A 25,988-nucleotide genomic window follows, 5' to 3' on the forward strand; every position below is an offset into this window, starting at 1 on the left:
TTTAGAGAGTTATTTGAGAATACACCACAAAAATTTCAACATTTTTTTTTTCAATGAGTTTATAATTTATTGGGACCACAACCCTTTGACGATAATTCCTGTGTAGAAACTTGCCATTTTGCATTCTGCTTTTGAATATATATATGCGCTTTCACAACAACTTTAGAACTATTATAGTAGTCACTGAACACTGAAAAAAATTCTTTCCAAATGACCAGATGCAGACAGGCTAAATTCATCCTTCTTTTCTCTTTCAGCCGTCTCTTCTCCTTTGAGATGCAGTTGAAGGTTAAACTGTGTTGATATCAGCTGGCTGATGTGGATTGAAAAGTCTACTAAGGAGAAGTGGGCAGATGGTAGTGACTGGGGCAAAATCATTCTTGGAACTGATTGAGTTTTTCAATGAAGAGAGGACCTAGCAATTTACCTTCTTGTCATCAGGTAAAAAAATTAAATTAATTATAATAAATGTATTTATTATATTTGAAACTTTAGAAATTATTTTTATAACTTTTTTTTTTCTTAAGCTGTGACTTTTCAGAATATTTTCAAATTGGGTTGTTTTCAAATTTTCACCACTGTTTGAAAGATTTATGAGGTGTTTAACAAAATTATATGTCTGTTTTCAGATCTCTGAGGTAGCATTAATATTCAGTCTTTCTATAGATGGTATATTCCAATGTTGTAAATTACATTTCATTTAAACAACATTCTTAAACATACATGGACTCTTTTTGTCATTATCCATAAAATTAAAGTGCAGCAAGTGACTCTTGACTTCTTGTCAGTTGGTCAGTTATAACTAATATACTTTGTATTCCAGATCTATTGAGCTATTCTTGTCTATGTGTGTTGTAAATTACCTTAAAATTGTGCTTTCCCTTGTGGATATTGATTTCTTTAAATGTATTTAGCCAGAAGCATCCAAAAAGATAAAGCATTTCATTTTGTTATTATTTTTAATACTAAATTTAAAAGTGCATCTACTGCTACTTTGAATTATATCTGGGTAAAAGCTGTAGGAATTAAAAATCTGCACATGCTTTATGTAATGAAATTTAAAGTCTATGATTTAAATTGAAATAGTTATGCTGAGTTCAAAGTTACAGGAGTGCAGAAATGTGTAGAATAAGCAAAGCTCCATTGCTCAGTATGAAACCAAAAAGCATACCACACCAGGGAGAGATGGCATAGAATTAAAAAAAATAATAATAAAAAAATCTCTTTCAGTTTTAAAAATGCTTAGCTTGTTTATCAACTTATTTTCTCCCCAAAAAGCCTTTTTTTCAAAGGTTCTTACAATCTGGAAAACTAACTTTTTGCCATTGTGATTGTCAGTAGGTTTTTGAAATTTGTGTACCATAGTCACCACTGAAAGCAGTGGAGTGCAAGATGCAGAGTAGCTGGGGCAAGGAGGGTGGGCAGGTCTTGCTGGTGCAGGCGAGTCCCAGTGTGTGATATGCAAACTGCTCTAAGGCTGCCCTCAGCAAGTGTGGGTATTAAATTTTAATTTTTCTTGTACTGCATTTTCAGCTGCATGCACACAGGCAAACAAAGTGAGATTGATAAAGATCAGGAGGCTGGTATTTATGTAAGGGGCTATGGCTGGTAATCTTGGATGTGCCTTTTTTACTTCCTGTCTGCTTGCCCAATGCCATGGTAGGGAAAAGTATATACTGAGAACAATGCTTGGCTCCGCCAGTTGGAGTGACTCAAAAATTGTCTCCATCTGTTGGGTAATCCTCTGAGTATATCCACCAGTCACTGCAAACTACACAGCTCTGACCACTCAGCTGTCAACATAGGTTCCTGAATTTTATTTTTTAAATAGCCTCAAGTTCCTGAATTTTATTATTTAAATAGTCTCAAGTAGGCCTCCATGGAGGCAGTGTAGATGTCTGGGCATGAGCTGTGGTGGAGGAGAGGAGCATGTTATTTTGCCTATCAGTATTTGAGTCTGTCATCGTGTAGCAAACACCAGGGAGCCAGGAGGCAAGTTGGAGAAAACCTGACCTGTGGTCCTTGTACTGAAACTTTTTATGGGCATTATTGTTTGCTGGTGTAGACTGTCTAGCCCCAGTGCTTAGGTGAAGTGAAATGTAAAAGTCATATTTCCCACAGAAGCAATGCAGTCTCCAGAGTAAGCCCTGAGCTGACTTCCCAAGAGGTGTCAGAACTCATACACATCCTCCTGACTAGTTCATTGGGTTTTGGGTAGCCTTTGCATGGTGCCCACTTTTCTCTGGGCATCTTTAGAAAGCCTCAGATCCTAGCTTGGGGCTTTGGCTTCTAACCCCCAGACTCAGGTGTCAAAAGGGAATATGCATCCAAGGTCAGAGAGAGCTCATTGTACTCCTGGGCTTTGAATTATGGTACCTTGATTCTGTGCTCAACCTGCCCAGACTGTTGATGTGGCATAGTAGCTAAGATGTTAGATGGCTACGCAGCAGATATAATTTTACTGTGAGCTAATACGGGTATAAATCACAGTGACAGAAACATTTTGTATAAAAAAAAAATGATGAAAGGGGTAAATGAAAACTTCACAAGTTTCTGAACTTTTTCTTTTTTTTTTTTTTTTTTTTTTGTGAACATTTTCCTTGCTGGGTTTTTCACTACCCTATTAGCTCTACCAAAACTGTTTGATTAATATAAAAGTATTATCTGAATATCTAAGTGCAGAGATAAGATGATTTTTTTATGTATCTGAGGTTTTATAGAATACCATCTAGAAGACTAGAATATGGTATTTGTTTCTGTTTAAAAATTCTGTCCAAGAAAGATTCACAGTAGGTCGGTATTAGATTTCTGAAAGCTAACATTTTGTAAACTGAATACAATGTCTCAAACATTATATGTCTGTATGTAATTCAGCAAGGCTTACTGATAAATTACCTTGTTTGATTAAATGTATCTTCAGTGACTATGATAAATTATTATTTTTGACTCATTACTTCCTGCTTAGAAAAGACCATATTAAATAGCAAAAAATAGAGAAAACATAGCATATATTTTTTTCATACTTTTAAAGGGCAGTACCTTCTCGCTGAATTTCTTGGCATCTACATCTGTATTTTTTATTAAAGAAAACTAAAAAAAATCCAAAGCTAAACTGATAAGATTGCAGGACTCATCTGAATTTATTTCTATGGACAAATAGGGAAATTGGAAATTAAATAATTCGTGATGTTTTGAAGTGGATAATTTCTGTTATAGGCATAAACACGTTTTACAGTAGAACAATCAATTTTGCTTGGAGATAAATAAGGAAAATATAGTTATTTTGAAGCTAACTACTTTATATGTAGCCATATTCATAAAGCTGTGCAATATCAGCTTATCTTCAAATAATGAATCATGACATGATCCTGAGTACTTAACTCCCACATCTGTTCGCTGGTTCCATGGATTGCATGCCACCTGCATGCTTAGTGATTTCCAGCTCCTAAATATAGTTTCATTATGAGTTGAGGAACAAATAAACACGTGCACTGTCAGTGCGCAACTCAGACAGATGGAAAAGCTGCAGATCAAATGGTGTAAAATGCATGCATAAGTTGGTGTGTGTGTAACATTTTGGAAAAAGAATAAATCTATTAGCTCTTTTGAGAAGATCATCAATAAACTGGTCAATGCACCTGGAGAGAAGTAATTGGCTAGCACCTGCTCCTTCTGCTGTCTGTCTGAAATGATTGTGTTTACAGGAACCCTAAACCTATTAAAGCTTTTTCCCATCACAGGTCTGAGCTGACTCTTAGAGCTCCACAAATCTTTCTCTACTGTCCCACAGCCATGGAGACTATTTAAGGCATGCGCCTGGTGAGACCAGAGGTTGCCTTTCCAGAACCTTTCATGGTATGTCTGTAATCTTGTTATAACCTGGCATTTATTACAAACACACATGACCTATGCTCAAAAGGTCCCGCACAGATATTGCTGTGATAGTAAAAGCTCCTGACGAATGTTGATAACAATTCACATTTGGTTTTAGAAATTTCACTTCAATGTACAAGTATGAAACTGGGTAGATGCTGCATAGCCAATACTTTTATTCACTTAGCACTCTGTATGTATTTTTTTCTGGTTTTGTTAGTTTATTTGTTTTGGCACAGAACAGACTATCATGTTTAGTCACCTGAAAAATTTCAGGTAGGATGTTCAAACATTTTGAATAATGTATATACATATTTCTATATAAGATATATATAGAATTTATATATATATATATATAGAAAACGTCTTATAAGTGGAGAGAATTTTTTAGGCTTGCATACTAAAAATGGATGAGTGGAATTAAATTTCTAGGATGCTCTGTTTAAAAGCTGAAATCTCCTTGTTCAAACAAGTCATACTGAATTACAAGAAAAATATGTTTTTAAAGAATAAACTCTGTTTATGCTAATTTCAATCTCCTCAATCACATTTACCTGCTGTGTGGTACCTGGGGTAGTTTTTCTTTTACCATGGATTTGCTTGCTTTTGACATAGCTATGAAAAGCGTGACAGATCTGTCAGAAGTGTGGTTGTGTTTTTTCATATAATTGAAAGCAGTTTTGTGTACGGCTGATTGTTTTGTGGGGCAAGTGATACAGGTCTTAGCTGTGTCTTAGCTTCATGTCTGCAAATGCAGTCTGTGTACAAAGTTCTGACCTAAGCCAACAAAAGGACCCTAGTGAAGAAAAGCAGGGCTGAAAAGCAAGTGAGAAACACAAAATGCTTGCAGCCTCTTGCTCTTTTGGGAACTGCATGTGTGTATCTGAGACCACAGTTTGGTTTGCTGCTTAAAAAAGGTTGCTTAGGGTTAAATTCTGCCATAAGATTCTGGCATATGGCTCTGATTGAAGTCAATGGGAGTCCTGTGAGTGCATCTGAGGGCACGGTATGACCCTTCTTGATTGTTTTCACTGAATATATTTTTATGCTATGGCACCTCTGAGCAGGGACAGTCTCAACTGCTCATTTGCTTTAAGAGCTATCTGTAAGGAGAGCTGTTCTTGTTTCTTTCCACTTTCTGAGAAGCCCTTTGTCTTTTTTTCATGGCTTCCTTTCTTGTTGATTTATTAAGGTACTAATGCTCAGATCACAGTCTATAAAAATTAAAACTTCAATCTGAAAGAAAAAAACAACCAAGTAGGTAATATAAGTACAAGATAATAGCACAAGCGGCTTCTGGGAGACATAGCATATTTCATTTTCAGCTGTCTTCTCAAAGATAAAGAACAGTTCAATCAAATTAAAAACGTGGAGAGATTTTCCTTCAAGCCACATTGAGCAATCAGGTCTAAAAACAAGCCATACTGTGCTCCTGAAGCAGATAATAATATCAGTGATGAGGTATTACTATTAGGAGTAAATGGCTTCTGTAAAATAATAAACCGATTCAATGGGCCAAATGATGATAAGGTACTTTTCATGGATATGCCAGAGGCAGAAATTATTTTCTCAGGGTTGGAGTCCTAACTTGACATTCCTACTACAAATCTCCAGGAGGCTTGAGGCTTGTGTCAGTCTTATGATTACCATGATGGATGCTGAAGTGGGACCCTGAAAGTTGAATGTTTCACAGTCTAAGTATGCTTTTGGGTGGGCAATGCTTAAAGTTCTGCCTTTTGTATTGATGCTTGTGTGATTGTGGGATCGCTGGGCTCACAGAGACTGCTACAGAGCAAAGCTCCTTTTGACAAAAGTGGTACAGGCATAGCATTTTTATGCAGATGATTTATGAAATATTTTGTGTTTACTATAAATATTAACTGTTCTAAAATCAGCAATCTTCCTCCTTACTGTTTCACAGAAAACCTGTGATCTAGTGCAGAGTCTTGTTCTAGAAGTGTTCAGTGCTTATGAATTATGGCAGAGGAAAGAACACCCCTGCAAGGAGGGCTGTTCTCTGTCTAGGCCACAAATTGATAATGTTTCACTTTGGGAGTATGACTGCCTTGGGCATGGTTTCAAACTTTCTAAAATATATGAGATTTGATTAAGTTTTACAGCTTTTTGTAGATTCTACCAGAGCTACTGTTTGCAACAATGGAAATGAATTCTGTACAGCAAAAAGTGGCAATGTCTTAGGCAGTGCCTAGGAACTTCCTCTAGAATGTGAAAGCTGCAAGTTACTTGCAAGCATATTCCTTGCTATAATTTATTTTCTCTCTGATACAGGCCTTCTTATAGTATTACAAAACACAGCTTTTAAAGATGTATAATGTAGTGCTCCTATACTTCCATGGAAATGTTTCTCTTCCAATCATTGATTTAAAATTTGCTATACTTTAATATGTCATTTCCTGTTACTTTTAGTTTTGCTATACTGTATTTTATCTCTGCTTCTTTGCAAGAATTTTTTTTTAATTTTAATTTTAATTTTTTTTTTTTTACATTCGATGCTTACCTGTACATATAATACTACAGCTTTTGCAAACTAAAATGAATGCTGTTAATGAATGCTATTGCCTGAAGTCAGCACATCTCATTGCATTTCCTCATTCCCTTGACCTCTTGGAAACAATGTTGAGGCTGCTTATCTTCCAGTATTCAATCTGAAGTCGTGTTTTTAGATTTTCTTTTACTTTTTTGATCTCTTGAACTGGTATCTTGCTTATGTTTGGAATCCATGGTCTTTTTCCAGTAGAAATACAGACCATAAGATCTTACTTTCTCCTTTCTTCCCATAGATCCAGTTACATTCTCTGGACTTTGATGTGAAGGCACATCTATTTGATAGCTTTGCCCAAGCCCTAGTTTTCTGTCCTGTTGCCTGAATTCATTATTGTACGTTTAAACTACCATTTCTTGGTTTAAAGCATTCTGAAGTGTCCCCAGTTTCAAGAGTCATAGCCACTCAAATATTATGTTACAGATCTCTCTGTAGTCTTAGTGATATAATATTTAAATGTGCTGTCCCTGTAGTATGATCCTAGTATGAGACAAGGTAGTATACACAAGAGAGGAAGAGCTAAGAAACTCAGAAAAGTTATCTGTAGGGAGCATACATAGAAGAGGAGTACCGTCTCTGTCACTGCATGCCTAAGTTAAAGTGCCAGGGAAGGACCTGCACACAAGAGGACAGACAACAAGAATGAGAAAGTTTTAAAGAAGAAAAGGTTCCTCTGTTCAAAGTACACTGCTGCCTGGTAGATGAAGGAAGATGGCCTTGATGAGCTGTGAGCTCTTCCCTAATCCACTATCTCTTGTACCTACATTGGATTTCCAATTCACTAGGGACAGAGGGCTATATGTTCTGAGAAATTATAAACAGAAATGGTGTCAAAAATCCAGTGATTTGCCCTCAGTTCTGTTTGCCCATCTACTTGTCTTCAGTTCTACTGCTTGCAGTTTGGAAACTGGCCTCCAGTCCTTCTCCCTGAAGAACAGACATCACATCAAAGTGAGACATAGAGTGCTCTGTTTTCAGGACATTACCTGAGTATTTTTTGTGTCATTGACTGCTGTGATGCAGATGTCTGGGTGCTGATTCCCCCACACTGCATCATTGGGTGGCAAGGCAGAGCTACTGCAGAAATTTCTTATGCTTTTGCCCAAATGGAAAATGCCCTAAATGATCTTACCCTTACCTCTTCTCTGACCTGCTGGAGAGAAATGCATGAGGAAGAGTCAATTTGTAGAAGGAAGAGCTAAGCAACCTGGTCTGACCTCATAGTTTCCCTCCCACCCCCATGTTATTTGCTATTACCTGTACCATATTACTGAGCAGAATTCAGTTTTCTTTCCTCTCTCTCTTTGATAAGGTTCTTTTCTGTGACAGGTGGAAGCTGATGCCAAGAATGTGAAAGGAATTTAGGAATTTCCTAAATTGGCTGATACCAGCTTTGTTTTCATTTGATTATTTTATTTTTAATACTGGCAAAAGAAGAAAGTTGTCACAGCAGGAAACTCACCTAATTATACTTTAATAATGACTCAGGTCCAATGATACAGCTTTGAGATTCTAGATGATGCTGATGGTGTTTTCTAATCTGTTGAGTGCCCAATGTAAAAGAAAACGGAAGTAGATTCTGGGTAAAAAAATAATGCAGTCCTCATGTGTTTTTCCTTTGCCTAGAATTCCCCAGTAGCTGGTGGCGTAAATGTTACATTGATTTTAAATAAAAATATCACAGCAAAACAATTCAGATCCTACTGTAAAGAAAAGGATGTAAGTAAATACAGATTTTCCAATTGAGTGTATTCTGCAAATTAAATTTACTTTTATATTATTATTATATTCCAGCTGTGGACACACCTTAAAACATTTTTAGAGCCTTGAAAAATATAGGGAAGGAAAAATAAACATGTTTCTTTGGGGAAATTGCAAATATTTTAGTTGGAAAATGTTTGGTTTATGCAGATGTCACTAAATTCAGCAGTAATTCAAATGAAACGTTTTAGTGTCTTAGGAAGTTTTATTTTGGGAACAAAAGATTCTTCTGGAATTTTCAGATGTCCTATGTACCTTCCTTACTATAAAAGTAATGAATTTAGAGGGGAAAAATAAGAAAAAAGAGGTGAAAAAATATCATGCATGGAGATTGGAGATTTCAAAAGAGATACGATGCATAAAAACAGCCTTCTGTGAACTGGAAGACAGACAAGGACAAACTGATTTACTCCAAGTTTTTAAAATGTAAGAAACACAAAGAACACATGTAAGTATCACCTTATCCTTAATTTTGAACTTTTTTTTTTTTTTTTTTTTTTAAGAATGATATTTTGGGAGTTAAAATTTGACCATGAGATTGTTAAAGTAAGTGTCAGGAACCAACTTTTTACTATCTATTATCTCACAGGGGATGAATTATGCATTTGCCACAAAGGTATCTTTCTCAGCTTTGTGTATATATACGTGTGTGTATGTTTAGTTGTATTCACATGAACTGATTTCCTCAGTTTTCTGTTTTATATTTAAAAAAAATGATCTGACATTTCTGACTTTGTGGAAATATATCCTAAAGAGATGTACTCCTACAAGAACATAAAGAGTATTGGCTGAAAAAGCTTCATTATCAATAACATTCAGAGAGCATTACCACTAGATGTAGTGGGTGGCATCTCTGCCCAGGAACTAGATGATCTTTAAGTTCCCTTCCAAGACATTCTATGATTCTATTATGTCATCTGAGAATAGACAATGAGTACCTTTATGGGCTCATCTTTCTGATATGTCTCCATTAAAATTTCCTGAATGTTTTATGAAGACTTGTGCATTTTCTGAGACCGGCCATGCACAATCTCTTTTCCTTGCAAATCAGTTTCAAAAAACTTTTATCACTGCTTAGCACTTTCATGATGGGCTCAATTATATCTCACTGGTTCTGTTAAATGTGTATAACATAATGTTATCATTTATCAGTAAAAGCTATCTATTTAGGCAAAGGCACTAGGGAATCATTAAGAAGATGGTTCTGACAAACAGATACCAGTCTAAATGGCTCATATACAACAGCTGCTGAGAGTAATACACAGAGGGCTAAGGCACAGAAGGAGAACGCAGTCTTTGCTTGGTTAACCAGTGCTTGGGAAAGAGAGAAATTTTTTTCTTTTGAGATTGCAGTATCTGAAGGTTATGATAATTGTTTAATCTCTGTCAACAAAAATCTGATAAAGTAATGGAGCAGGGACAAAAAATGCATGTTTGGGGAGTCTTTGGTTTAAACTGAATATATAATTTCCTGGATCTCTACTCCAGTAAAAACCCTTCCTGATATTCTCTGCGTAACTGAAATACTTGATCAGTGATTGTGTTGAACTCTCAGTTCAGAAGCATACAGGGCTTTTACTGGAGAGTAGAAATACAGCACATCTGCTGGATGCACAGAAACTACACTCTACCTTTAAGGTTAATACTTTAGAAGAGTCCTTAGGTTCAGCATGTTCACACGTGGTTGATGTTACTATTTTTTTTTCCCTTATCCATTTGTTGTGCTTTAACCCCAGCAGGCAGCTCAGCACCACACAAACTCACTCACTCCCCTCACAATGGGACTGGGGAGAGAATCAGGAAGGTAAAAGTGTGAGAACTTAAGGGTTGAGAAAAAGAGAGTTTACTAGGTAAAGCAAAAGCTGTACACACAAACAAAGCAAAACAAGGAATTAATTCACTGCTTCCCATCAGCAGGCAGATGTCCAGGTACTTCCAGGAAAGCAGGGCCCATCATGTGTAATGGTTTCTTGGGAAGACAAACATCATCACCCTAAATATTTCCCCTCCTCCTCCTTTCCCCCAGTTTTTATTCCCAAGCATAATGCCGTATGGTGTGGGACATCCCTTTCGTCAGACAGGGTCAGCTGTCCTGGATGTGTCACCTCCCACCTCCTGGTACACCCCCAGGTGCACCTCCCTGGCAGGGCAGTGTGAGAAGCTGAAAAGTTCCTGACTTTTTCAGTAAACATTGCTCAGCAACAACTAAAACATCAGTGTGTTATCACCAATATTTTCATCGAAAATGCAAAACACAGCTCCATGTCAGCTACCAGGAAGAAAATAACCCTATCCCAGTCAAAACCATGACACCATTAAGGTCTTCTGGGTGAAGTTTTTAAGTTTTTGAATAAAGTTTTCTTGCCCAGATTACCTGCAAGGTGGTGGTGGGGGGAAGCTACCCTAACGATTCATTTTCTTTAGACCCACTGGCAACATTGCCACCACAGCAATGTTATTTTTTAATGCTGTAAATGCTTTTCCAATGATCATTGCATCTGAAACCATTACACGGAATAACAATATAACTTTTCAAGCTTCCATTTTTTTTCCTGGTTCTATTAGCACTGATAATATGCATAGATTAATGGAATTCCATACCCCCCATTAATATATATTTCATACAAATGGTATGTATATTTCTAACTTTTAAGCTTACTTGAATTTAAAAAAAGACAAAATGTTCAAATATCCACACAAACATCTTTCTTCAGTAACGTTTCCCATTCTCTCTACCATATATTTTGAATGTTACAGCTTGAATGCTTATACTTTGAAAGAGTAAATATTTTGGGATGTCTGCAGCAAATTACTTCAATTCCTAAAACAATATAAAGGAAATTACATTAGTTTTTGATGCCAGTGCAATATTGTCAATTCTTAACACAATTCCTCCCCAGCCCCCAATCCTCAACCCCACAGTGATTCTACAGTTAGAATGTGTTCACTTATTTAATTGATTAGGATCCAGAAGTCTTTTTCTGAACACGAGCTCTTTTACTTGTTGGTCTAAATAGGAAAGGATAGTCATACACCCCAGCACATTGATGTCAATGAGAACTCCTTCATGAACTGAAATTGCTCAGCTTTATTTTTTGAAAGAAGTAAATGAATTGTCAAAGCATAAATGAAGGTAAGAAACAAAACTTTACTGATTAATAAAACTTTCTTCCAGGTCTCTTCCTTGGGTTTCGGCATGGTAAAATGTGTTTCTTTGCGCTCTGCTGTGTTCATGGCAAAGGTTGGAGTACTGCTTTTAATTGACCTTGTTGCCATTCCATTTTATGAGACAGTTAACAAATACTCAGAAATTTTGCCAAAATGTTACTCACTTGGGTGAGTTTTCCATGTCACTATGTCTGTGACATGGAAACATCTGATGTTCCATGTTAGCTGTCTGCCTAAGCTAGGACAGCTGTGTGTAAGGCAGCAGGACTAAGGAAGTTCACTGTTTTGCCACATTGTCTTTGAAGTCCTCTAGCTCCGTATCCAAGACCGGAGTGTGAATTCTTTTTCATTACCTCCATATCCTTATATGGGAAGTAAGAGGAGGAATAGCCCCTGTTGTGGCTCATGCAATGAAAATCAATACTTTTATTTTTTCCCTGACTTAATGCAGTGTAGGTTGATTGTGATTTTGCTTTCATCGATATAAGTGTTGGGTTTCCATAATTCAGTCTTATCCAGTCTTCTGTTTCTTATAATATGGTATGTAGTTTGCAGAAATGTGAATTCCTTCAGGACAGGAAAAAGATTTATTTCCTTTCCTATTTTTTTTTTCCTGATCCTTGATCTGTCACTTCTTAAAAGTAAAGAAATGAAAATAAAAACACACCAGTGAAAAGCTACTTTGGGCCTGTAAAAATCACTGCAATAACCTCACCCTCTAGGAAAATACAAGATGACGAGTTTTTTTTCTTTCTTGATATGTCCAAAAGCAAGTTAAAGAAACAGTTAATCTTTCAGAGATCTATTTGGAATGGGAAAGTTGGAAAGATGCACAGCTATAAGTACTGATTTTTGTAGGTGCCAAAATTCTTTTGATTTCAAGAAAATCCACTGATATGAGAGAACTTATCAGAGTTGTCAGGATTTACCAATTCTTAGTTTGCAGGTGTCCTTTGTTTTCAAAATCTTTTGTAGTCCCTTTCTGACATTAATTATTTACAAGGGATTTTTAGCACTCATTTAATTCTGTATTTGTATGTAATTTCTGAAACATGCTCTGAGATTCTCCAGCTTGCCTCTTCGTTGCTTTGTGGAAGCCCTGGTGAAACCTCAGTGATTTAACTTTTTTTTTTTTTCTTTCAAATACTGAAAACAGTGAAACTTGTCACCAAGTTAGCTTGGTGAGACTGCCTGTGGTGGGAGGTTTCATCTACATGGCTAACAACAAAAAGAAGGGGCAGGATGTCAGGACCATCATTTCCACAGTTGAAGGGCTTTGACTCAGTAGGCTGTCAAGGAGCTAAGTGGGTGGGCTAGTAGGGCACTTTCAAACAGCCTTATCAAAAATCTGTCCAAACTGATTTTTATTTTTCCCCCACAAAGAGTTCTGTTTTCAGCAAAAGAACAAATTCTAAGTAATTTTTTTTTCCCGAACCAGTTCTAGAATTTACATTGTGAAAGTCAGGTTCGAGATGATTCAATAGTGGAATATTCATATTTATGTTCTAGGGAAAGGAATTAAACCTTAAATATTGGAAATTATGTAAGTTATTTTTGGTGCTCATATGCAGAGCCTAGTTAGCATTGCCCAGAAAGTTAACTACTTATTCATCCTCTTTAGGTCCACAAACATGAATGAATTGGTGTCATTGCTCAATGGGTTTTACAAAAATAATATTAAGAAAATGTATTGCCTTCAGTATGATCGATGCTGTAGCACAAAGAAAGGATGAGGAATGTATGGGGTAATTTACTTTCACTTGCAAAAAAAAAAAAAAGCTGCATTGAAAATCTAAATTACACACAGAAAATTAAAGAAAGGCTGAAATAAGCAGCCACGTTAGCCTTCAGTAGCAATGCTGAAACTGAAAAAGTGAAGGCTTTGAAAAATTGTAATGCAAATGAATAACAGCAAAGAATAGCCAGTTTAATTTTGATGCTGTATATAAAATGATGTCCTGTCTTAATAGAATAGACCACATGACACATTTTTTTTCATTTGTATCACAAGATTGCTTCCTTCCATTTTATGAAACAGTGTAGTTTTGTTACACTGTAGCAACCAACCTTACTGAGATGCAAACATTGATCTCTACCCAGTTTCATATATATTTTAGTGAATTTCATAGATTTTGCATTCTGTTCTAGTTACATTTATATGAAAGATTCTGCATACGAGAAGGGGGAAAATCTGAATCTATTGCCTTGGTGATTCTACTGCATAAATCTGCCACCATGGAAGATCTAAATAGAATGCATTTTTAATTTTACATGAAGCAAAGATGAAAACTCAGTATGAAAACCAGAGGCTTTCTCTTTTCATGTAAAGGCAGTGATGGTTGTTTTCAGTATGAAAATGAACAGTAAATAGATCTTACATCAGTTTAATTATTATTATTTTTAATTGTGGAAATTAACAAGCTTTATCAAGCACATGGCAGTCTGTCTATTTTCTCCTTAAGGAAAAGGGGTATTTATGTATGAGAGCATATTGCTGAATTTCTGAAGGAAAGGGGGGCCAGATCTGGTAAATAACTTGATGAAGATTTATAGAGACTGGGATATGAAAAGGCTGGGACTGCTTAATGTGCCTTTAAGGCAACAGCTTGGAAAGTGACAATGTTTCTTGCCCAAGCTCCTTTTCACCACGCTTATGTGAACATAGGTCCCTTAGAGTCAGATACAAACCCATCACCTTGTTTGGGTGGGAAACACTGATTACAGGCATGTTTCTGTAATGCTACCCCCTTCAGTGATGTGGATGCATTTGGTGCCTTCGAATACAAAACACAGACCTCCACTTGAACATAGGTATATATAATCCTTTTTTTTTTTTTTCCCCCAAAAGAAGTACTTTCTTTCTGCTATAGGAAGAAAAGTTAGTTGTTTCAGCAATGCTGTATTTTTTTTCTAGCCTAGCCTTTTAGTAAGAGAAGTCACTCTGGAAATGTGTCAGACTATGAAGATTCAAACTCCTAGGCATTTTTGGCAGGTGAGGACAATTCAGGATGCCTTAGAGGGAAAGAGGAGGAAATAACTATAGACCTGTGTTTATCACACTAATCTCAGAGAATATTGTTCAGGCTGGTATGGTGCTGTGTTTTGGATTAAGGATGAAGATAATGCTGATAACACTGATGTTTTAGTTGTTGCAGAGCAATGTTTACTGAAAAAGTCAGGGACTTTTCAGCTTCTCGCTCTGCCCTGCCAGTGTGGAGGCTGCAGGGGCACCAGAAGCTGGGAGGGGACAGACCAAGGACAGCTGACTCAAACTGACCAAAGGGATGTTCCATACCATATGGTGTCATGCTGAACAATAAATATAGGAGGAGTTGTCTGGGGAGTGGAGTGAGGGGAGGTAGGAAGAGAAGGATGTTGTATGGGGTCTAGCTGGGCTTTTGTCAGCGGGTGGTGAGAAATTGCACTGTGTGTCACTTGCTTTGTGTATACTTTTATTATTGTTGTTGTTGTTTATTAACGATGATTATTCTCTCTTCCTTTTATGTTCTATTAAACTGACTTTATCTCAACCCTTTTTTCCCCACGTCTCTTCCCTATCCCACTGTATGGTGTGGGGAGGGTGAGTGAATGGCTATGTAGTGCTTAGTTGCCTGCCGGGTTAAACCACAATATCAAGCAAAGTTAACTGCTCAGTTTAAGTGGCTGTTTAAGACTTGTAATGCCAATTGGCAAAAACCTCAGCTGTACCAATTTATAAATGGAGAGAAAAGAAACAGTCCTACCTCTTGCAAGAGATTAGAAAAACTTTCTCAAAGGTGGAAGGAGTCAGGAAGAAACTCGAGGGTGTCTTCAACTTGGTGTCCGGTTGAGAGGTGATACATGGGCTTCCAAGACTTCTTGTATCTATGTTATTTTGTGAGCTGAGCTGTAACTTGTTTATGAAAGCTAGGGAAATTTTAATAGGATTTTTTTTTTTTTGTGAAACGAATAAAATTTGGACAAGCATCCAAATGACAGGGAATATTTCATCCCAAAAGCTAACTTACATGGCACAACCTACATCTATAGAGCTAAATTCTTTTACCCTTAAGTCTTCTATATTTTTGTATTAACTGGGAGTTTGTGTCTGAGTTTTTTGAGAGAGTGATAATTGGTAGGAACTAAAAGTATAGCAGGGAATATGCTAAAATTAAACAATGTGGGTAATGATAGGATAGTGACTTCAGGTTTGCTTTGACACAGTTTTGTTTCCTTTAGTGCACAAAAGGGTTTGAAGAGAAATTCATAGCCTTGGTTGAACAGTACCCCACAGGCAAGTTTCCTCTCTCATCCCTGTTCTAGCCTCATCTATGGTATGTGACAGAACAGCAGGTAGACTGATAGTGTAGGTCAGGTTGATTTATAGCATCACTAAGCACTCCTTGTCTGCTGAGCAAGAAGGTTTCTCTACAACTTGTGCAGTGAATTCTCTTGTATTTCAGCAGATCCTGTGCAAGGGGGCTTGACTGATGTTTTATGGTTTGGAGGACAGTGTCCTTAATGCATAAATACTTCTAGCTAGTTTTCTTGAAGGCAGATTATTTCATGCTGATTTACAGGGCCAATTGATTTTACGCTTATATGACTCATAAGAAATCCAGGAAGAAATGGCCCCTCTGGTGTAAATGGAAAATACACATTCATTTAATGTATATGAATAAAATTTGTTTTGTATATTAAAGAATAGGCTGACTTTTAAGGTATGGAGTTCTTACTGGCAAAATAAAAAGAACTCCAAGGGTACAAGACCCCTATGTCTCACAGGACTGTAGTGGGACTGATAAAGAACACAAAAAAACAGAGTATAATAATATTTTTGCCTGTACATTTTTGCGTATAATATTTATTATTATTATTTTTAATTCTGTTCTAATACATTTTTTTAAATTTATTTCTGTCCTAAAATCAGTGGTAGTTCAGTGACCCTACTACTTTGGAATGAAATGACAGTTCATTGCCGTGAACACCATGGTATGACTCAGACCTGTGAGAGTCTTCCTTTCTGCAGGAATAAAACCTAATCAGTGTTGTCCCATAACCTAATTCCAGCTCTAGACCCACCTGTAGTTAGAAAACTGCAGCCTGACCTGAATGGACAGCATTCACTTCTGCAATCTGCAAGCTTCACTTCTGCCCTCACTGTGTGTGACGTAGCCTTGACCAATAACACAACAGCTCAAACCCCAAGACCTCAACCAAATATTTTCACCCCAGCATCCACCATACCATCTTGTTTAGCTTCAAGAATGGACTTGAAGACAGAGACTCCTTCATACCAGCTTCCTTCTCAGATGTGTGGGTTTACAGAAAGCAGTAAAAAGTATAATTTTCCTTCAGTGAATTGCCAGTATTTAGTGTGAAGCTGGGTGAAAGTTGCTGAAATAAGGTTAAGGTTCAAGATCATGTTTGGGATTGATTTAGAATAGGATAAAAGAAGAGTGAAGAGCTAAACTTCCTCTAACTTTCAGGATGGTCTTTGGCATAGTTACTGACTCATATCAGCTGGATTAAATGATTTATCATTTTTTTCAGATTTATTGGTTTATGATAATGCTTGCAGGGATTAGAGATTGAACCAAGAGTGAGGCAAAGCTTAGTGTGTCTAAATATAGCATTAAAATTTCCAAATGCCTCTGCCACCAGCCAGGACAGACTACAACAGAGACAAATAAATTGGCACTCAGAGTGTATTCTGAAATACCAGTTCTTTAATGCCTGGAGCTCTGAACTCTCACCCTCACACAAGCACAAACCCCAAAACTACCCCTGACCATTTCCAGTCTTACCCTCCAATAAATACGAGACATTTACCACTGCAAACACTCCATCCTATTAACTCACCATATTTTTCAGAAATTAGCAATAAACTGAATTTTGCAGCCCCTTTAGTCCATAGCATTACCTTAACCCTAGACATACTTTTTCCTGATTAGTATTTGCACTACTATGTTAAATTTCCCAGACCAAATCAGTTAATCAGCCTACCTAACAGCCCATTATGAAGCCCTGTGGACCGTGCTGTCTGAAGTAATATAAGGAGATTTCTACCCAGGCTGAAGAAGCTTGTTCTGCCAGAGGTGAAAGTAGTATATTAAGTTAGACATGGGCCACAGTGATGCTTAAGCTTAGAGCTGGCTTGATTTTAGGGTGTGGGGAAGACTAACTAGGACTTGGCTTACTGATCTGTTCTTTAGTGCTTGTTTAATGTAGGAAGACTCTGAGGTGATCAGTCAGGAGAGATGGGTATAAGGTATAAGGACAGAAGCTGTTTTTGGAGGAGAGTAACTGTAGGACTTGATTAATTCCTATGTTTTTCAAATCTGATGAAATCAGGAAAAGGGCTGCTGCTGCCAGAAGCTTAAGATCTCATTGTACTTATGGGATTGGTAATTCCCACATAACTAAACCACTATGCTTGAACTAATCCATGTCTTTTGTTTAGCTTCACATAATGATGCTTTTGAAATGATTAAGACCAACCTTACAGTTGGCAAGAGGGTTGGGATTCAGAGAAAAAACATCTGAAGAACTGGCTTGTTATAGTTTTCTGCAGAGGTCACCAAGCTGAGGTAATGGGTAGTGAATGTTGTCTGGTCAACCAGGTGGTGTATTGGGATCACTGGGTCATGCTCAAACTACTGGTTGATTGGGAAAATGAACATGGGGACATTTTCCCTTCCAGTTCGTGGACTCCACCCTTTGTGAAGTTGTCTGGGTTTCTTCCTAATGCATTTTAACAGATGAGATTTGTCACTCAGAAATCCTCTGTTGCCTGCTGCTCTTTTAAAAACTGCTAAGAAAGAGCACTCTTACAGAGTATTGCTGTTTAAAACTTAATGGTGGCTTAACATGCATTAATTTATCAGGAAGTTTACTCCTAAGGTGAAAAGAGGCAAATAACTTTAAGATATATTACAGGTTATATTCTATTTCAGTGGGAATTGGAGGCACTCAATGTCTTGCAGGATCAGTAGTTTAATACCCACAAATGGGATAAATGGTGAGCCAAGAAAAGTGTATCCTCTTTGTCAGGAGAATTTCAGCAACATTAAGCACTTCTAGGTTGAGAACCGTGTTTTTCCAGAGGAATGCAGTCAGTCCTACTGCCAATGCCATTTTACACAAGGCTGGGTAAGACCTTCCTGAGTGCAAGAATCTTTCAGTGGAAATGAAAAAAAGTTTCTTAGCTTTTTACTCTCTCCTATGGAATGAAATACTGTCTGTTGGGTATGTGACATGTCCCTGACATTTGCATATGAGATCTGTATAAAGGGGCAAGTACAGAAATAATTCTTGGCAAAGTTATTTGACCTGATCTTGCTGTTTGTGTACAGGAGAGTCCCAGAGTAGTATGAGCTCATGTCTATTGACTGAAAACTCCAGAGATCCATAAATTGCTTACAAAGACTAGACCACTTATTTGAATGTTTTTTATTTGTAATAATCTATTTATGAACATATCAATTTATTAATAATTTCAGTTTTCAATACATAATTTTGGATCTGTTTTATTTTGGAAAACCTCATTTCACATGAGGTCCATAAAGAATCAAATGGGAGTTACACAGTTACTAAGTTTGTGCTCTTCAAAGCTACATAATTCTAAAGTGTGAAAAGGCTAATCTGATATGCATTCTTGTTATTTTTAATGCATAAGTCTTTTGATATCAGAGTATTACAAATCTCTCAGAGGGGAGCCATTATCCAATGTTTATTCAAAACTACACGAATACTCTGTCACCCTCTGCAAGATTTGCTTCCTCTTGCTGGACATTCTGCAGTGATAATAACCAGGCAGCACTCACTTATGAAATTTACAGAAAGATTATATATTCCCTAAATTGAATGGACTGCAGGCAGGGCTAGGATGCTGCTAGGGAAATAAAAACAAAGAGTGCTTTTTCTTTTGTTCCCTCACTAGTTTTTTAATATAAAATGCATTATATTTGGTATTTAAATAAATTAACTGGCAGCTGTAAGAGATCAACTTTATAACATTCAGCAAAGTCTTTGATATTTGCAAACATAAAGGTCTTAGTAGAATACCCATTAAAAACATGAAAAAATGAATGTGATACTTTGCAATCCAGGTTAAGTCAGGTTTGTGGGGACATGTAAAACCTTTTATTAGACCAGCTGATATGATTAGAAAAATAGACGAATTTAAAAGCATGAAAACCTTTCTACAGGTTTAAAATACAAGACATCAAACTTCAAAACCAAGTACTATTGGAGAATAATTGCTCAGAATTTGGCTTGCTTATTAGAGACTGAGAAAAAAGTTGGTTAGCATCAGTAGAGCATGATGTTCCAAGGGAATACCATAGCAAGGGAAGAGCCCAGGTGGTGCTGATACTGGGGGCAAAAGGGAATTATTTTCTGATAGACACTTAATGATTAGTTACAGGTTGAAAGGGGAAAAAGAAAATCACAGCCGGCCAGAAAAGCAGAATCTTGTTTGGGTCTTTGATTTTTAATGTCCAAGGCAGTTACAGAAAAGGTAACTTGTCTTATAGTGGTGTTGTACTGCACAGAAACTCAAGTTTGCATTTTCCTGTGCAACAGTATATATAGTGTTTATATATAGATAAAGAAGTATTTTTAAATAGAAAGGGCTGTCGTCTTTGATACAATTAGGAAAACAAGCTAATCACATGTCACATTAGGTACTCTCAGAGGCTCTGCCCTTTGACATAGGCATTTCTACAGACTAGGAGAATCAATGGTACAGAGGATCACAGGGTTAAGAAAATAACTGTCCATCAGTTTTATTAAAGAGCTGTGCACTGGATGCATGCCAGATAAAGTATATCTTTCCCTAGAGTCACGGAAGAGTCTCTTGATATGCAATACTGTCTTAAAGAGCATTGGACTCTTTGAAGGAATTTTTTTTTTTTTCCTGGATAACTCATCAGTGACACATTCCATCAGGTTTTCTATGTGGGGAAAAAAATATCCTGTAAATAATAAAACCTGTTTTCACCCACAGGAATTGTTACCTGAATTTTTGAACTCTCCTTTGTGACACCAGGTAATGAAACCAATGGCTCAGAATACTATGTCAAAATGATACAGTGACTATATGTGATTTACTATTTGATTGTGTGTTTATGGTGGTGTAGACCAACAAAAGAGTTTTTTACTGCCCTCTTCCCCCTCCCCCCCAATCTTATTTTTTCTACAATTTAAACAAATATTACCTCATAGGTACATATCATTTTCCATTATAATATCACAGAGAGGTTTCATATCTCTGCACCATGCATGAAAAGGAAGATGTTATTTCATGTATGAGGGGAACATGGTTCAGCAGAAAGCTGTGTGTTTAAAGGATGAAAGGATAGAGTCTTGAGGGACTAGATCAGGGAGAAAGGATTTAAGCCTATCGCTTCCACACTTTCCCCTAAAAAACTAACATTGTTTATGGATGTAATGAAGTTTGACTTTTCAGGACAAAGGAGCAATAGCAGGGAACTGTCTGAATTTTCAGCACAGTCTGAAAAATTCCCTCCAAGTGTCTAGGAAAGAAATGCTAAACACAGATGGAGTAGTGATATACTGGGCTGGGGGAGCTGCCCAGACTGTTTGTTGTTCCAAGTATTTGATTTTGTGAACACCAATAAAGCTTTCTTCATTGACCTCTGAAGGATTAATTTCTTAATTTAACACTCACTGGCAAAGATGCCTGCAAGGAGGAAAAAAAAAAAGGATGCGTATGTAATGAATTGCAGTGTTTATATTTTGCACGAGGCACAAAAACCATAATCTGCTGATTGGAGTTGAATTTGAAAAGCGCTAATTCATGAGCTTTGACATTCTAATTATTTTGTTATTAATACATTCTACATCCACCTGTACTGCTGTCTTAGCATCATTTCAATAGCCCTGCTAAACAGCACTAAGCACAGACAATGGGAAATGCCATATCACTCTGCATTCCTCTAAAGGAGGATATGGAAAATTTAATGAGACTTTTATTTGATTTAAGGTGGCTGCTTTTCAAAGAAGTGCAACGTGTTGTTAAATTGTGCTGACAAGGAAGGTAAAAAGTGAACAAAAATTCAATTCTATTGAAATTTTAGACTTGTTCAACCAATAATTTTTGTGCATGGCATATTTATGGGTGGCTTCCTGCAAATGGCTTAATATTTCTTAAAAGTGTTGCATTAATTTTTAGTTATAAATTATTCTTTTTCTTTCTCTCTCTGTTGAATGGATTTAGCCATACAGATAATTATCCATGTTGTGTTGTTCTGTATTTAAAGCATGTAAGAAGGGAAACAAACATAAAGCGCCTGAAAAATGTTTTTCAAGGAGTAACTTTTAACTGGTTAAAGTGAAATTATTAAAGAAATAAAGTAGTGATATAACCTTAATGTTGTGACATGCAGCCTGAGTAATATGGTAATTTGAGATCATTTTCCTTGGAGTGACCAAAAAAGCCAGTGTGTTTAAAAGCAGACCAGCATTAAGACAGTGCAACTGCCTGGATTTGCATATGGTAGGGCTGTCCAATAAAATGCTTAAAGTTCTCTTATCTGATACTAAAACCGCTTCTGGTAATGCAGTTTAGCCAATCTGCCTGTGCCGTGCTGGAGACCATGGGATGCTGATCTGTGGCAATGCAGTGTGCTGAGAGTGGAACTGCAACATGACTCTCCTAATGAGCTTGCGGATTTCTGTGCTAGATATACCTAGGAAGGGCAAAAATGATTTTCAAACCGATCCTAACTTGTCCTATTTTGCCACCTGTCATGTGAGGAATGAAAAGGGGAAACATCTTAATGGCAACACTGGAAGCCCTGGAGATCCAACTCTCTCTGTCCAGAAGTCTTTGGCAACAAATGATATCACTTTTAGTACTCCTAATAATTCCCCTTGGTGGCATTAAAGGTGCACTATTTCTGGAAATTTCTATTCTGAAAACATCAAAGAACATCTCTTCAAGATACATATACTAACTAGTGAGTGATTATAAGATGAAGCATGCACTTTTATCTTTTCATTACCTTTTTAAGCAATTTAGTGGTATGTTTTAGGTTGTAATAAGTAATGAGTCTGAGTGCCTACTTTATTTCATGGACTTTTTCTTAATGCATACAATAGTTATACAATCTTTCCTGGGGCTACTTCTCAAGAATGTAATTTGTTTTTCTTCCAGGGTCCACGGTCCATTTGGTTTTTTCTTCCGCATAAAGATGATTTCTTTCTAATGATGAAGGAATGTTCATATGAAAAAATTTTTATTAACAGGGGCTAAAATATAGACTTTTTAAAGGCCATTACAATGTGATTAGTGATGCAGAAAACTTCAGACATTGTCTTTATTTATTTTTTTTCTCCTCCAAACTCCTTTCTGGAAGCTTTGCTAGTTCATTTTTAGTGTGACGATAGATATCTTACTTTAGTGGAAGGAAAGGACTTTTTGTCTCCAAGCATAATAATGCAGTAGAAATTGAATCAATAATAGCAAAATTCTTGTGTTTGTTACCGATCTATCCTGCTTGTCTGGGAGTGACTGTACTAAACTCTCTTTTGACATTTATATGGCTATTATATCAGAAACACATTTTAGAATTCAATTGACTTCTTAAAGAACTGCAGGTGGGAAAAGTAACTTTCTTAGTGCTCTCAAAACCAACATTCATGTGCAGCAGCTCAGCTTGGGAATGATTTTCAAGTTAACAACAATTTTAGCCCAGTCTAAAAAAATGTAGAGCCTTACAATTAACCAGAATTGCTTAATATATGCTTACTATGAAAATGGTGGAAAAATATCATTTACAGATATTTTCTGGTCTCCATAATTATATATATAAAATATATTTATATATACATATATTTTATAGGTCTGATTATAAGTTGCGAGCTCATATGAGTAGAATGGTGTGAACCCCCAGCAACTTTGTCAATGACACCAAGCTGTGTGGTGTCGTTGACATGCTGGACGGAAGGGATGCCATTCAGAGGGACCTGGACAGGCTTGAGAGGTGGGCCTGTGTGAACCTCGTGGAGTTCAACAAGGCCAAGTGCAAGTAAGTATATATATATGTCAGCCAGATATTACTGAATATTCTGGAACCAACTATAAACTCTCTAAGCTGTCTTCTACAGGGGGCTTTAAATTAGTCTGCTTATATAAACAGAAATGCTAAAGTAGTAGCCTGGTGTATTGAAATGAAAATATGGAGAAATGAAGATATGTGGTTCATTAATGGGAGAAATAGAAATAATAGGAAAAAACTATATGACTACAAAAACTTTAAAATAAAGAATTTAAATAAACACTTTCTTACACATGGTGGAGAAGATGGTAGTACTTAGATAAGTACTAAGATTTCTGCTTATACATGAGGAAGAAACTCAACTAAGTACTAGCACTGGAAGAAAAAGGCTTTAACTGTGGAGTAATTAAGAAAAACTTTTAATTCTATTAGTTTTCAAGCCTGTTTAATGCAGCTTAGAAATGAAATGTTGGATGTTAACGTTCAAATGAAAGCATGAAATCTGTTAAAAGAAAGACTTATAAAACATTAAATTCACAGTAGAAAAGATAATAATGTTTAATACATTTTTTTAAAATGTGTTGCCCAGATTCCATTCAATCTAATTTGAAACTGGACCAAGATGTTTTTTATGTTTTTTTATCATGAAAATGAAATTATTCATTTGATAGTATATTTACTTATGATTTAATGGACTAGAGATCTTCTGCATATTTGTACATATTTCTCTCTCTACTAGGCTACCAATTAGAAGACCATGAGTAATGAGCTCTGTATGTTAAAAACATAACCTCTTGGTTTGTAAACTTATTCACACAGGAGCTATCTGGCATGTGAAAGCAGGCAGAAAACAAAACACAGTAGTTGTACCTGATTGCTTGAACTGACAGTTTTCTGTCCAATAAGTTGCAGTTCTCTTCAAATAGGAATTTTCCTTTTGAATATGTAGTCCTGAAATGGCTACTGTGATTATGCTAATATCAAAGAGAACTTTAGGTACTAAACTTTTCTGTAAAAATACATTCTTGAAACATATTTGGAGAAAAGTCTTGTACAGAGAGCCCTTCATTAGGTACCATTTATTTTTCTCTCAGACTCATGGACTGAGATTAACAAGGAAACAGAGACTGACACCATTTACTACAAGCAGACTTGTGCCAACTTCCAATTTCTGAAATAGAAAAATCAGTCTGAGGATCTGGGAGAGAAAATGAAGCAATTAACAAGTAAATTGATTCCAACTGATCTACTTGGAAAAGTGGCCATCACTTCTCAGACCTTAGAAGAGCTTTGTTGTTGTCCACAATTTACATTGTCTGATGCCATTTAGTTACAATATTTATAGGTAATGTAAGTATGTAAATCTGATATGAAAGAAATTATATATTTTTTTCTTCTTATTTGTTATTTCTTGCATTTTTTTGAAATGATAGTCTCAAGAAATCCCATCTATCAGTGGTGCAAAAAAGTCATTGTCACTTTGCCTAAAAATAAGCTTACTGCATTTGTATTCTGCACTGATACTGTACCTCACACAAACAACATATGATCACCTTGATAAGGAACAACTCAAAGTCAGTCCACCTTTTCAAGTATTTTTAAAAAAGCTATATTTTTGAAAATTTGGTATCTGATCTCATATGTTTTTCATCTCAGTGTCCCTCTGATATCAAGCGTTTATTTTCTGTGCTAAACTTTTTTTTTTCACAGAAAGAAATAAATAAGCCTGATGATTTCTGACAAGTCCACTCATATGGAATTTAAAAAGCTTTTGTGGGAACTTACAATAAACCTCAACACAAAATTCCTTGGGGAGGAGGGGGAAAAAAAATTATTGACAGCTCATATTGGTTTGTGAATATTAGTCTTGAGATCCAAATCAGGTCCAAACTTTCTGTAGTCTATAATTAATACCAGCAATAACCTGATGATACTTCAGTAGTGCCAGATCGTCCCCCACAGCTCATATGAGTTATGGTATCATCAAATCTACATGTTCACAAAAGATCCTACTTCATCTGTAGGAAAAAATGAACAAGTAATCTTTATGGTTGAAAGTCAATTCATTAATCTTCCTTGTCATATATCAAAATGCTGCATTTAGCAACGGTAGTTTTAGAAGTGAAAGTGTAGAAAGCATGACTATAATAATCATATATTTCATATCAGGGTTAGTTATGGGTCTGCAATGCAGGAAAGGGATATCTTTTCACTCAGTTTGGTTCTGCCAGAAAAGAATGTGTTCTAAAGTGATTTATTTATTTATTTTAAATTGTGGTCATATAGAAGATAATTTATCCTTGTTTTAAATGCTCTAAGAATGACCAGCTTGTATGTATTATGATAGCAGTCTTGCAGTACATGCTAGACCTACTAAGAAAGGCTATCATGTACATCTTTTCACCTTTCTCTTTTCAGAAAGAGTTCTCTTTTGTCTTCTGTCATCTTTTTTCTCATAGTGCCATCCACTATGAGAGCAGGAGACTACTGTTTTCACTAACGTTGTGAGATTATGGGTTGAGTTTGATGCAGACAAGAAAATGATGTAAATTAGAGAAATGATAAATTATGGGAAGGTGAAGCCTGTCATGTCAACAGGTGCCCTGTTCATGTTATCT

At 36.3% G+C, this 25,988-nt stretch overlaps 1 long non-coding RNA gene across 2 annotated transcripts in view; it reads left to right on the forward strand.

The window, feature by feature from the left end:
• The window catches only part of LOC118247434 (uncharacterized), a 42,775-nt gene extending 18,039 nt beyond the window's left edge, over positions 1-24,736 (forward strand). The window contains exons 2-6 of one of the 2 annotated variants that reach the window (XR_004778438.2): positions 258-441; positions 3,741-3,855; positions 20,355-20,396; positions 23,215-23,400; positions 24,465-24,736. This is a non-coding gene — a long non-coding RNA (uncharacterized LOC118247434). The remainder of the gene's footprint in view (positions 1-257; positions 442-3,740; positions 3,856-20,354; positions 20,397-23,214; positions 23,401-24,464) is intronic. The other variant, XR_004778439.2, reaches the window with a different exon arrangement.
• The last annotated feature ends 1,252 nt before the right edge of the window (positions 24,737-25,988 follow it).

This window comes from Cygnus atratus, chromosome 2 (assembly GCF_013377495.2).
Source record: "Cygnus atratus isolate AKBS03 ecotype Queensland, Australia chromosome 2, CAtr_DNAZoo_HiC_assembly, whole genome shotgun sequence".
NCBI classification, from domain to species: domain Eukaryota; kingdom Metazoa; phylum Chordata; class Aves; order Anseriformes; family Anatidae; genus Cygnus; species Cygnus atratus.